This window comes from Rissa tridactyla, chromosome 1 (genome assembly GCF_028500815.1).
Source record: "Rissa tridactyla isolate bRisTri1 chromosome 1, bRisTri1.patW.cur.20221130, whole genome shotgun sequence".
NCBI lineage: Eukaryota > Metazoa > Chordata > Aves > Charadriiformes > Laridae > Rissa > Rissa tridactyla.
In genome coordinates, this window is record NC_071466.1 from 150,080,219 (window position 1) to 150,094,201 (window position 13,983).

The 13,983-nt window shown below is 39.0% G+C and overlaps 1 long non-coding RNA gene across 2 annotated transcripts in view; it reads right to left on the bottom strand.

Annotated features, from left to right (window-relative positions):
• Nucleotides 1-1,899: 1,899 nt before the first annotated feature.
• LOC128911332 (uncharacterized) overlaps nt 1,900-13,983 on the bottom strand; it is a 70,285-nt gene continuing 58,201 nt past the window's right edge. For both annotated transcript variants that reach the window (XR_008467055.1, XR_008467054.1), the window contains exons 2-4: nt 6,750-6,788; nt 3,974-4,160; nt 1,900-2,877 (exon numbers count right to left, since the gene is read on the bottom strand). This is a non-coding gene — a long non-coding RNA (uncharacterized LOC128911332). The remainder of the gene's footprint in view (nt 2,878-3,973; nt 4,161-6,749; nt 6,789-13,983) is intronic.

Here is a 13,983-nt window from a genome sequence, read left to right on the forward strand (position 1 = left end):
TATTTGGCTCCTAGGCCTGGAACTGAGAGGTTGGGCAGCATCTACGGTCGAGCACAGAACGAAATGCCCTTGCAAACTGTTTCAAGGCTGACCAGAAAAGCTCCAGTGCCAGGGTTATTAAGTGACCTCAGTGAAACCCTCCATCCAAACTCTGTCCTGCTGAATAAATAACAAGGATCTCGATCCCAAGCTTCTCAGGTAAAATCCTGGGCTAAAAGGTCTGGGAGATCTATGCCATTGATTTGGATAGAGACCCCTTTTCACCTGCTGACAGCTATTCTGACTTTCCAAGGATAAGTATAATGCGCTGTTTTTCTGAACAGAAGGTACATTGTATGTGCCTTATGTAAGGTGCATTATATCAACGGTATACAATCACGCATGGTGTGGGTATTAAGCTATAACAGAGGAAGCTTCATCGCCAAAGAGGGGAACCTGCTGTAATCCACTTTCTTGTTTTCCTCCAAACCTGGGCCAATCAAGTAACCCAAAGCGTGATCGTAAGTGGCTCAACAGCAGTGGGAGATATAAGAATGTCACTTCTGTTGGATCACTGCATGAAGTCTGGGTGCAGGATCTATGCTGTGAGGTGAAACCTCCCAAAACTAGGTAAGGCATCTTTCCAGTCACTGTCTGCCTCTGTGGCACGGCAAAGTAACCTTGAGTTATATCAAGCTGTACCATAACTTGCTCCCGTCAAAACAATGTTTCCTGCAAAAGAAGTAGCTGCAGTCATAAAGGCTATGTATAAACAGGGTTTGGAGTTCCTTTTATCTTTCTCTTTAAAGGCTCAATCCATTTGCATATCTTGAGAAGAAAAGGAAAAAGATAGAGGCTTTAATTAAAAAAGACTCCTTGGCATTTTGATGTGTCTGCCTTTATGTTCTTTGAAAAATTAAACATATAATGAAAACAGTGTCATCTTAGAAACTCTGATGTTATGCACTTTATTTCCATTACCGATGCCAGGCACTAATTACAGCAGGGTTATGAAAATACAGAGCACCAGCTTGTCGTCCTGTGCTTTGGAAGGTTACTAGAAGGCGATAATGACGGCTTGTGTGAGGCCAGTTCAGTGTGGTTTCTGTAAACACAGTTCCACATGAGAAAAGCTATTACTGCAGCTCACAGCAGAAAGAGACAGGATAAGTTCCCGGGGCAGGACTCCACTGACTCCAGGAGGGTTATACACAAGACGGGTCAAGCCCCTGGTTCACAGCCTTGGTAGCCAACATGTAGAGAAAACACTCCAATAGTCAATCTCTGTCCACTTTAAGGATCTCTCCTCTATTTCTAGTCAGAACTAGACCAGTAGGAAACTGGGAGGTAAGTTCACACTGCTGACTGTTGTCTAGTAAATCGGAGAATACGATGGGAGTTCGGTCTCCTGCCTTTTTGGACTGGTTTCTTTCACCTCCACTAGATTCCCCAAAGCAGCATTTTTCTTTTCTCGCTGCTGTTGTTTTAAGATAGTGGGGGTTTTTTTAAAATGGAAGGTGTCAATATATTGTGATATCTAGGGGTGTTGTATGGGCAAAGAGGCTGTATTACTTCTCAGAGGTCCTTCTCCCAGGAATGCAGTATTTAAAATCCCTCTGGATGTAAATTCTTAAAGCTGAACACAGCTGCTCTGAAGAGCTGGAAATCAATTTTTATTGGTAAAGGATTGTCTAATAACTAAAATACAGACCCCTTTGTCAAATACCATGGTCCTAAGCCAGACTGAAACATTTTGTATGTTCAGGAGCATACAAGCATGCTAGGAGCAGCCATGTCCCACGATGAAATATTAACTTACAGGATAATAATAATAATAGAAATTAAAACAATTTGTAAACGGACCTCAAATTATACCTCATAAAAAAATGTACACATGTTTTTTCATTTTTAATTTTATTTATGTAATATCAGGGATTTACAGAATCTCGTTTCAGAATCCAGCAAGTTCTAGTTACTAAGAATACATCATTAAAGTATAAAATAATGGTTTATTATCAAACTACTTTGTCAGTACACATTGTTTAACTCCATCCTGCTTCCTGCTTGTTCAGTATTTCAGGATTCCTTTTTAAGTTACAGAAAAAAAAATAAATCTCTAAATAACTTTACTCAGTGTTATCCCAGCTATACTATTCGTGATTCATTTTCAGCAGAATTAGCAGTAAATAGAGGAATAGAGCATTTTTCTCAGTGATTCAAAAGCATGATTTTCCCTGAAATCTTAACAACTGAAACATGCTGAAAGAGTATATCAAGTAATGCTAGTGACATACTGGAGCAAAAAGTGCCCAGATTCTGTGCAAGCCTGCACAGATCAGTGCCACTACAACATTTCCCCCCAAACTTTCAAGTGAGTATGAGATCTCAGGATTGTCACGTCCAAAAGCATGTACCTCTGAAACGAACTAATTATTGATGGCAGTAAGAAGCTCATGTCACGGAGGAGGTTCACTGCTGTAGGGAGACATGATCTCTCATACACACAGATCTAGCATGCTGTATCAACATTTGCAGGCAGATTTAATTTCATTCTCTTGGTTTTGAGCTGCTCATCACTTTGCAAGTGAGAACTGCATAATTTTGAACCAAATCTGAAGTCCAAGAAAATCAGTTGTCTACCTGGAAATCTCTCACGGTAGTCATTTCTCAACCCCAAAGAGCAGCAGTAGAGCAATGCGCAACATCAAAATCATCTCCCCCATCATCTTTTTTCTTTTCAATAAATGAGGACACTGGGCTTAGTAGAGTTAAATCAGTTGTCTGAAGTCATCACAATGGCTTGCAAAACACCAACAAGAGAACACAACCTCTGAGTCACTGATTTCTGCTTTCAAAAATCCAGAAAATTCATTTGAATCTTTCAGTTCTATTCATCTTCTGCTTGGGAAAAAAACAAAAACAAAAAAAAAAGAAGGAAAGAGAAGAAAAGAAACAAAGAAACAAACAAAAAATATTTTAAAAAAATCCAAATAAGTTTCTTTTTGTTCTTAGGGTTTCTCTGTGAAGAACTTTCTTTAGTTCCACACAAAAGCCTTTGCTAGAACATTGAACACTGACACTTGGTATCCAAAAATCTTGTACCTCCTAAGGACAGATATAATCTACACCACATTCATGTAAACATTCAACTCAATTCAGTACAAATCCGGGACAGAATTTTTTATTTACTCCAATCCAAATTATTTCATTTTGCACTCTGAAAGCAGGGCTTATTTCCCCTCTTCAGAATAGAATTCAATGCCAAAGCAGGGAGTGTTATCAACAGTATTAAATGCATGTATCTTTATTATGCCAAAATGTATTTAACAGAAATCCATAAACAGAAGAATGATACATCTGCGTGAACTGAAAAGAACAAATAATGTTGGATGAATTCTATAAATACTAAATTTCTTTTAATAGACCCATGAGTTGCCTTTTCCTTCTTTACTGTGTTTTTCAGAATTTGAAATAACCACAATAAATACAAAAAGCCTGTAATTTTCTTTTAGGGACTTTCTCTGAAGGGCAGTATTTCTCTGGTGTGAAGTTAAAACATTCAAAGTTTGTAACTCAATAGGAAAAACGTATCAGGAATGATGTCAGAAACGGCAAAATGTTATTTTAGAGATGGAGAAAGGTAGGGAAGAGAGAGATCTTCAGAATTCCTAGAAGAGAAGCTAATTAAAGCCCTCTGAAGGACTCTGGCATTTATACATAGTGATGAGCTGTTATGTGAGGTTTAATCTTGGATTCTTTTGAAGTAATTATTACTGCAGGGAGGAAAGAAGAGATGGATGAGATGGTATGTTTTGGTAGCGGGCCATCAGGTCTTCACTTCTGTGCTGGGTTTGTCCTCATTCTGAAGCAGAGTTAATTACCAGCCTGGTTTCAGACAATTTTTCTGATAAAACCTGCTGCCGCTCTGATTTTCACAAACAGATGTCATTAGAAAAAAGAGCTGGAGACTGAAAGATTATGGTGTTGTGTTTACCTTCATAGCCATTGAGGATTTATTGGGATTTTAGAGATGGCTGCAGAGAGAAATCCAGAAGGTACTGAACCCGTCCGTAACACAATAGGCAGGATGTTCTGCCACACTTCACCCTTGTCTTGGCCCAAAGATTTTGCCAACATATTCTAGGCTATTTTAACATCTTTGTCCTCTTCAAGAAAAAAACCTGAAAATTGTTGATGCAAAAAGTTAGTGATTTTGGAGTGGGTTTACTTTTGTTTTTGAATTGAAACACTGAGAAAACATTTAGAAAAAACAATCCCCACCACACTTTAATTTAGATATTATTGTGATGAGCTCAGTGAAAATATATAGCTAGCTGCTTAAGACAGCTATTTCTTACAAATATGTTAAAAAAAAAATATCTTTGGGACAGCCATTCCAACCTTTTTTGTGAGCTCATACACAATTTGACAAACTTTGTAGTTTTCTAGTGTTAGCTTTTAATCAGTAGGCCTCTTATTCTCAGCCATTCTCATGGACTGCCATAAACCTTTATTAAAACAAGTGGCTTTATTAAGATAGTTGCACAAAGCATGTCTTGATCTCAAAGATCATGTAAATAGGCTGAGGATACTAACCACTTGTCTAGTCAATTTTCCATATTCAAGGATGAGTAAAGGGAACAATAATTTTCACATCAAGGAAAAAAAAAATTAATTTTTTTTAGTATTTGTTTTCTGTTTTAAGAGTCTGAGGATTAAGATATTTGTTGTTGAGTTTGGTTTTTTTCTTATTATACTGAAATTACTCCTTTAAGGTAAAGGAGGCTGTGCTTATTTGTTGAATGAGATTCAACTTAACTTGCAGGAAGGTTAAATGAAATACAGAGGTTGTAGAATCATAGAATGGTTTAGGTTTGAAGGGACCTTAAAGATCATCTAGTTCTAACTGCCCTACCATGGGCAGGGATACCTCCCACTAGACCAGGCTGCTCAAAGCCCCATCCAGCCTGGCCTCGAACACCTCCAGGGATGGGGCATCCACAACTTCCCTGGGCAACCTGTTCCAGTGCCTCACCACCCTCATAGTGAAAAATTTCTTCCTGATGCCTAATCTAAGTCTACCCTCTTCCAGCTTGAAGCCATTACCCCTTGTCCTATCATGCCCTTGTAGAAAGTGCCTCTCTGGCTTTCTTGCAGGCCAATGTAATGTCAGAGCCAACACACTGATAGCTCATAGTATTCTCTCAGTGACCAGGAGGAAAAAGCAGTGTGTAGTTCAGTACCCATGTTCCCAAAGCAGTCACTATATTTCAGATAGAAACATGCCATGTGCTTTGGGTTCCATGAGTTGTTCCTTTGGCCTGTCTAGCCTAGGTCTCAAGTCAGAAAATAATGTCTATATTGTCCAGAGTTCATTTACTTCCATTCACACATTTGAATGTCTGTTTCCCATTTATATGGCACAGAGATCCTAACAGCTGTGTCCCGCTCTGTGCTTACTTGGGGATACAGTGGGGAAAGTTCATTTCTGACCTCTCCATTAGCCTCCTTGGATTACATGATGCTGCCTTATGTTAACACAGCTGAGGCTGGGCACTCCACGTCACTAGCCACTGAGGAAGGGGTGGAACAGCACCCTGCAGCTCCCTGAAAGAAATTTCAGACAACCAGTCACTGTATCTCAAAGAAAGGTTTTTAATGCAAACACTTTCTGCGAAAAAAAACCACCACCTTGGTGGGGTTTGCAAGCCTCAGATCTGCATCACCACGGGGCTTTCATGTGGCTTGACAAGACATGTTCTTGGCCACACCACTCAGCTGACCAGCAACTCCAGCTGCAGACGATGTCTCTTGATCTATCATCTGTGCTTGATTTACAGCCACAGCATGCTTTTCAACTTAGAGGCAGAAAGGCTATGCACTTTTCACACGTGGTTCTTCATGGATTTGATCCACTTGCTTCCGTGACCCAATCTGAACTTTGAACACAAAATGCACAAAAAGCGTGGTGTTTTCAACATGCAATTATTGTGGCTATGAAGTTCCAAGAAGGAAATAAGCTGCTTCTAATTACATGAAGTGAATGTGTACCAATGGCAGACTTCAGTAGTAGTCAGGGAATGTTTCCACAAAGTCCCAAAGACTGGTGAATGTATCAATAAGACTGTTGAGAGACACTTTTCTGAATTAATTTTTCTTTTTAAAGACAAAGATATACAGCAGGACATGACTAGAATACATATAGCAATCCACTGCCTAAAGACCTGCACTGAGACTAAGTTCAGTTTTCAGACTGCTTTAGACTTCCTTCTTTTGATCCTGAGCAAATAAATTAGTTAAGACCTGTTTCATAGAGTACTGAAGTTAATAAAATCATACCCTATATGCTTTCAGGAATGTTGGGATCTGAATCTTTACCTTTACACTTCTGTTCCCTTGACTGGATGAAAGGGATAACAGTTTATTGACCCCTAATCCCTTTTCACATTTCTGTGGCACATCATGTTAAATATGTATACAACTTCTGGCATACTGGGAGCCCAAACTCCACATCTTGGAGGCAGTAGGCAGTAAGATTAAAAATTGATCATCTAATCTAAAAGCCACAGTGAATCCATATCAGACTAGTCATGACCAAGCCTATCTAATTGCCCAACTGTCTTAAAAGAATTGCTGACTTTATTCTGTTAGTGGGTAGGCAGTGATTTGTAAAAGCTGCCACTACGGTTCTTGTGAGACCAGCTTCCTAACAGTCTCATTACAGAGGCATTTTCTTGATGTCTCCTATCCTGGATCAAAAAAATACTTACAGATGAACCTTTCATTGTCACAGGTTTGAAGTCTTGTGACTGCAGAGAGAGAGAAAAAGATGACCTAAGTATGCATGAAACCACACAATAAAACTGCCAAGGTGATCGTTGAGAACTCTCTCAAGAGTTTTTTAAAGCTTATGTTAGACTATTGTGTGGATATGGCAATGACTAACATTTATAAGACACACTAAAACATGGAGATTTAGTTCAGGAAGAGATCTTGTGTCACACCTTGAAAATAAATCTTGATTTCTGTATGTCATCACTACTCACAAAGCAAAGTGATGGTATTGCATAATTTAAACAGACACACAAGTACTAGCTGATAAAAGCCTTTTGAACTGGTTTCTTTCTTTTACGTGGATAATGTATTCTTTAAAGAAAGCGTAGCTTGTAGCACAAGAGGGGAAAAGGAACACTCATTTCTGGGACATGATGTTAGCTTGTCCTCCTCTGAGTGGGGAGTAACCTAGATAACATCCATCGGTCCCTCCCAACCTAGGTTATCTTGCAATTCTATGAGGAATTTTAAATATTTGTCTGTATAACCCCTCTCACCCAGAGATCCTGCCATGGAAAAGAGGGTGGTAACCATCTGATGACCCCTGGGATTAAAAAAAATTAAAAAAAAAATCAAGAAGCAGCTCCTATCAAAATTCTACGCTCCTTTCCTCTGGACTAAATAAATTGAAAGAGATGAGGGTACTGTTCCTACCAGAATGATTAACCTACATCAAGACGCTTATTCAAAAACAACTACTATTTTCTCTAGTTCTGTTGATTGAAAAATTTCATGAACATTGACAATACTTCAGTTAGATATTGGGGATGGTGGGTGTTGACTGTTTTTGGATGCATTAAGTCATGAAAAGCTTTTTGTTACAAATCATCTCCTAGTTGTTCCTCCCTGTTCAAACATCCACACAAGCCATCTCCATTTTCACTTTAAGCCCTACAATGGTGTACTCTTTCTGCCTACTTCCATACGCAGTAAAGCATGAACTAAAAATTACACGCTCAGCCATTCCTTCAAACCCTTTTTAAAATTCATTTGTAACCTTTCCAATATGGATAGCAACAAAAATTGCCAGTACTGACTTCAAAGCCTTTGGCAACTCATGCTGAGCTGCTTTTTCCCGAAGTCTGCCACCATCTTGGGTCCATTAACCTGTCTTGCACTCTTCTGACTAAACTAATGACACCATTTAAGGCCTGTGTATTTTCTTTTGCTACCCTCCTGTGTAGGCATCCTCTCCCTTCCAATTCAGTCAAAAAAAATCACCTTCTTGCCAAGTCAACAACCGTTCTTTCCAAGATACTTACCAGAAGAGTTCAAAGTATGTTACTTAAATCAAGTTCTTTGGCACTGAGAGATTTATTTTCTCTTCCATATATTCTATCCAGTGTTGAGCAAATACCTAGTACCAGACAGGATTAGAGCAGTAATACTTGGCACACCTCAAATTTTGGCCTCTATGCAGAAAAAAGTCAAAAAGAAAATCTCCCTGCTGCGTGTTGCTTTTTTTTTCATCTGGAGAATTTTCCTATGATGGCAGCGTGCACAAATTTGCATCATTGCATTAGGGCAAGGTATTTCCTTATTTTCACTCACAATAATGAGAGTGTATCTTAGAAAGGGCTGCAGAAAAGGATAGCTCTATAATTAGCATCTTCTTAGCACTATGTGTTGAACGGAAAAGGATTGACTAGACAATGAAAGCAAATTATATTCTTACTTCTAATGTCAGCTGTTTCTGGTAAAAAGGAAAGCCAAAAGCCCATAAACCCTTTTGTGTCCAGTCCCTAGCTTTGCTGCTGTTTGATAAATGTTCCTTGTTCATAGGAAGTCAGTTACCCATCCTGAAAAGATCACCTTGTGTAATGTTTAACATGATTTCATATTCAAACAAAATTATTTTGTATTTTGGAAAAAGAATACTTAACTGGTGATGGAAGGAGGGCAAGCCAAGTGAACTTTTAAATATAACATATTGAAACTACGCTTTGTAGCTCTCTCACTGAGATCACAGTTGCTCCAATGTTCTTTTCCTGTCCTTCGTGGATGTTTGCCCTCAGAAAAATCTCCCAGACACGACGCTGCACATGGAGAACAGAAAACACACCTGCTGTCATTTCTCTATCTTAGTTGGCAGTGCTGGAAGTCATATTGAATTGTACCCACAAGTTCATCAGTGAAATCATAATAGAGAGAATAGTGATGGCTTCGCCCCTGAGGAATTAGTGATGTTTCTTTTTTCCATTTACATACCTAAAATGATCTAGTATGTGAAAAAGACTCCAGTGATGATTAACAGGGACAGTTTCTCTGCAAAAAGGAATGGATCTCTTTTCAAGTTCATCTAAACCCACTAAGAAATATTAAGAAATGCATCTAGGAATTGAGAGGTCTGAGTCTGCTTTGGGCTCTGCTACAAAACTTCTGTCTACATTGGCATCAGGCTCTGATTGCTCATTTGAAGAGAAAAGACAGTAATGCTTATCGACCCCATCAGGATTCCTGAGCCTTAATTTATTAATGGAGTTGACTTGCTCGGTTGAAGTACACCTCAGTCACATCCTCCGACATCTTCTGCTATTTATTGGAAATATACTCTCTACATTGTGACGAAAACCAGGGAACTTCACCCTAGAAGGCTGAGACTGTGTGGTTATCACACACGGAAAAGAGGCTACTCGTGTAGGTCCAGATTATCGGAATGAGGAGACCATAATAGGAGACAGTATAGTCTGCTGCTGTGCTTCTCAACCACAGAGCTAGGTCACCAGAGGTGAAGGTAAACGATAAAAGTGTCTGTGTTGTAGTTACCCTGGCAGCTCTTTTTGGTACGCAAGGCCTTGAAAATTTTACTAGACAATAAAAGAAAGATAAACAGTCCCCTCCTCTTACTCTTCAAGGCCAACTATTGCTTTCGTAACTCCTTGAATGCCACATGAAACTGTATCATAGACATTGTTTCCACCATCCCCATGTATTTAATCTATTATAAATGTGATGATACAGTGAAATGTTTAGATTACTAATAAAGAGTAACTAACCTTTGGAAAAAAGTAAGGCAAAACCCAATACATTCTGGTGTACAGATTCTGGACACTCTCCAGGCAGAATTCCTGGAGTCTTTTTCCTACTGTGTGACTTCAGTAAAATCGCTTCAGCTCTCTGACCCTGTTTCTTTTTTTTTTGTAAATGGGGAAAATGGCATATGCCCTTATTTGAGATTCATATGTGAGATGTGTTTGATGACAGGTTAGAGGTATTGACCAGAGTGACTCAGCAAAGGTAAGAACTACATCAAAGAGTGTATTATAACTGGAAGAGTGACAAATATTAAGAATTTCAAACTTTGCTGTTATCTATGAGAAGTCTTGTTTACCAGATTTATTTCCAGACAATTTAATTTTAGAATACCATTAGAACAACAACAACAGAAAAAAGCAGACTATTCTGAATTTAACATACTCACTCAAAAGGATCTTTATGAACTTGGATTTTTTTTTTCTCAGAACTTTTCTCATAGATGGTTTTACTATGTTTGCGTCTTCTAAAATAGTAGAATAGCATGGCCAATGCTTTGATAGATGATGAAATAGAATTTACAAGACTTCCTGTCATCTTGAATATTTTCTAAAGGAAGCAGCAGGAAGAATTATGGCTTGCAGAAGATGCTGACACAATCAACTTTCTTTCTCTTTTGAATTTCAAAACATCAATGAACAGACTCTCTGGGGCCTGCATTCTCCTCAGTGTAACTCCAGTGAGGCCGAGAGTAATGAAAACACAGGATTTGGCCAGAAACATGTTATTGGTCAATGCATATGTTAGTGGGTTGGTGTGAGTTTCAGCCTTCCATCAATGCAAGGATTATGTACCAAGTGTGCTCATGTCATGGTAGCAAGGTGGCTAAAGAAACAGTTGAATATAGAGTTGATTATGTTTCTGTTTCGGTGTACCTTTGCTGGAATTTTATTATTGTCAGAGAAGGGTTCAAAGCTGTGCAAAGAAACTGGAATATAAACAACATTTCAAATTTCACAGCTGGAACATGTATCTCCCATGAGCTGACCTGAAACACTAGGTCCGAACATCCTTCAAATTTGGATCCTTTTCAGATCTAAATTCTGTAGCAAGATCCAGGTCCAGCAATACTGATATCTAGATTCACATGTCAGCAAACATGTAAACTAAGCAGAGTTCGAAGTCCAGGTCAGAAAGTTTCCATACTCCTATCTTAACCAACCTCTTTCTCCACTAGCTGTTTGGGCAATTCTAAAGATTATTTTGCAAAACTGAAGTAGCGCAAAATAGCATAGAGAGATAAAACAGTCATGATGGAGGGATTAGAGTCAACAGGTCGGTTCCTGATTTTAAGAAAAAGGCTTTAGAAGGAGAGCAGAGAAGGCAAACCCTGAAGAAAATAATTGGTCAAGAGAAAGCATTTTTGCTGGATTGTGGGAACAACCTAAAATGTCTTTCCCTTGGGGACCTCAGTTTCAGTGGCATTGCTGGCTGCCCCGAAAGACTCCCTTACTGTCTTTGGGTCACGGAGCTGCCTTCTGGGAAACAATTTCTGCAACCAGGGAGGAGAATTAACCACAGGGAGGATGAAGGTGGTTTAAACAGCCTGCTTGCAACCTTTGCAGAGGAAGACAATGCAGTGGAAGTCAGCAGACCATATAAATTCAAATCTTGCTACATTCAGAGAACAGGATATCAGAGTAGTTTAAGAAAACAAGTTTCGCTGTATACATTATTAGGAAAAAGAGGTAACGGAGCACTGCATGAGTGTATTGAATGCAGAGAGGAAGGAGAAGGGAACAGTCAATCATTCTTGACAGTGCCTAGAAAGGGGAAAAGAAAACTGACACTTCTTGATAAACAGTATCAGGCCTGAAGATGCTTTTGGTTTTTGACAAAAAATGTTAAACAAAGCAGAGTGGTCTTTTCCCCCTGCAAGATTAATTTTTAAAAAAATGCAGAAAAACCCACGCACATTCCCACATGCCCTTTTGCTGACTTCTTTCAGAACTAGTTCTCAGCAAAGGATACATTGGAACAATCTACCTCTGGTATGCACCCAAAGAAGTCAATAAAACAGCCCAAAAGAAGAGAATTTTTCCATTTTATGGTCTGAAATATGTGAAATAGCCTATTGGAGAAAATGGAAAGAGAGGAAAGATCACCCTTCACTTTAGATAGTTCATTTAGATTCCCTGAACAAATATTTGAATACTTGCCAGTGTAGCTCCTGGGTATATTAATAACTTAGAACAAGTCATAAAATAAAATTGAGGGACACAATAACATTCTGTATAATTTGTTTCTTAAATTACACAACTTGAGAAAAAAAACTATATCCACATATATTTGACTAGTTGCGCATTTTGAAGATTCAGGATATCGCTTCTGAATTTCATAGGGTTTTCAAAATGTAAAGCAAAAAAATATATCCACATCTTTTTGAGGCACAGCATATTGCTGATGTATTAAAAAGAATTCTCTCAGTTTGTAAAAGGTGTGAGGCATAAATTTAAAATTGAGGCGCAAAGTTGGACCCCCAAGCACACTTTTAAGTCACTTTTACATGGACTTAATTTCCACACATGAACAAATGAGATTACATTACTTGATTTAGTCAGATCAGTTTACAGCTGAAAAATGTTTATGAATTTAAAATTGCCACTTTTCTTCCAGGAACCCCCTGCTGTTCCTACCAATCGGTAGGTCTGGGCAGCACTACCACCTACTGGCATGGCCTTCCCGACAGGGAGGTCGCCAGCCATCAAAACCCTACAGAACAAATGCTCCTCTTACCGATGTCAGCAAACTCTAGGGTTCCCAGCAGACAATTCCCTCTGTTACAAACTGGTCCAAAGCCCAGTGACATCAATTTGACATGGACAAACCCCAGAGTGATGTACATTCCAGCAGGTTCACACATCTCCTGCTAGGAATAAGGTAGGTGGTTCTCTTCTGAGAAGCAAGTGAAGATATTTTTATTAGTATTCAAAACTGTACTATATGGCATCTATACAACAGATGGTCCTGTATCAGGCTAAAAAAATTTTTCAGCATCTTATGAGGGAACCACAGGCCTCCAGACTCAAAGCATTCAGTAACAAAGAACACAGAATGTCTGAAAGTTAAGCAAGAGAGGAAATGGGATGAGGGAATCACATCCCAAAAGAAAAAAATTGACAAGATGCAAAAGAAATAACCAATTTAAAAGTAAACCAAGTAAGGTCCTGCAAGGGTGCATTAAACACCTAAACACTACTATTTTAAAGCTGGGGGGTGGAAGCTTGAGGACAAAATCCAAACCAGAAAGAAGACATTTGCAAATCAAAACCCCCTCTAGCCAAGTGGAGGAGGCCATGTGTGGTAGCCCAAAGGCAATGCTGAATACAGGTACATGTTTGAGATCCACACGCTCTTCAGAGCACAAGAACACGTAACTACGTCCAAGGGTTCTTTAACAGACATTAGCAATGCTAATGTGAGTTTTGATCCCCTTACCACCCTACCAAGAGAAAAACAGTTTCAGAGCCCTCTGTCACTCTCCATGAAACTTGCACTCCTTTCTAAATAGGTATAAACTTCAGCAGAAAGGACTTAGACAGGGGAATTCATAGGCCAAGCCACAAAAGGATCTACGGGGAATGGAGCGCAAACTGCGAACAAATCAGAGATAAATAGCACCCTACTAATCCACACCACAAGTAAGGCTGGATGCATGAGTGACATCACACCTCAAGGAACTGTTACCAGCAGGACATCTTCCCCAACTGATGGGAAAGTAGATAATCTACTGCCAGGAGTACTTAGATGTTGAACAAAGAAATACTTAGTATTTAGTTCCATTTACCTTTTGTTGCCATTCATACTACCTTTTCTAAGACCCAACTTTAAGACCGTAAACCATTTCCCCTGGATAGGTTTTCTCGTTTGTAACACAGCTCCCCACACACCTGACAGTGGAGAATTTTTGCGAGCTAGAGGTCTTCAGTGAGATGATATATAGTCCTTACAAGCTTCAGAGCATGGTGGCATGCCAGATTAGTTGTTTTCAAAGGCACTACAGACAAGTTCAAAAGAGTTATTTGGTTGGATTTAATCAGCTCATAGAAGGTTGACAATCTGCATTATAATACATATTAATAAAAAGAACAAGGCACCCATTTTTCTAGGAATACAGCAAGTGTCACAGAGCCAGTC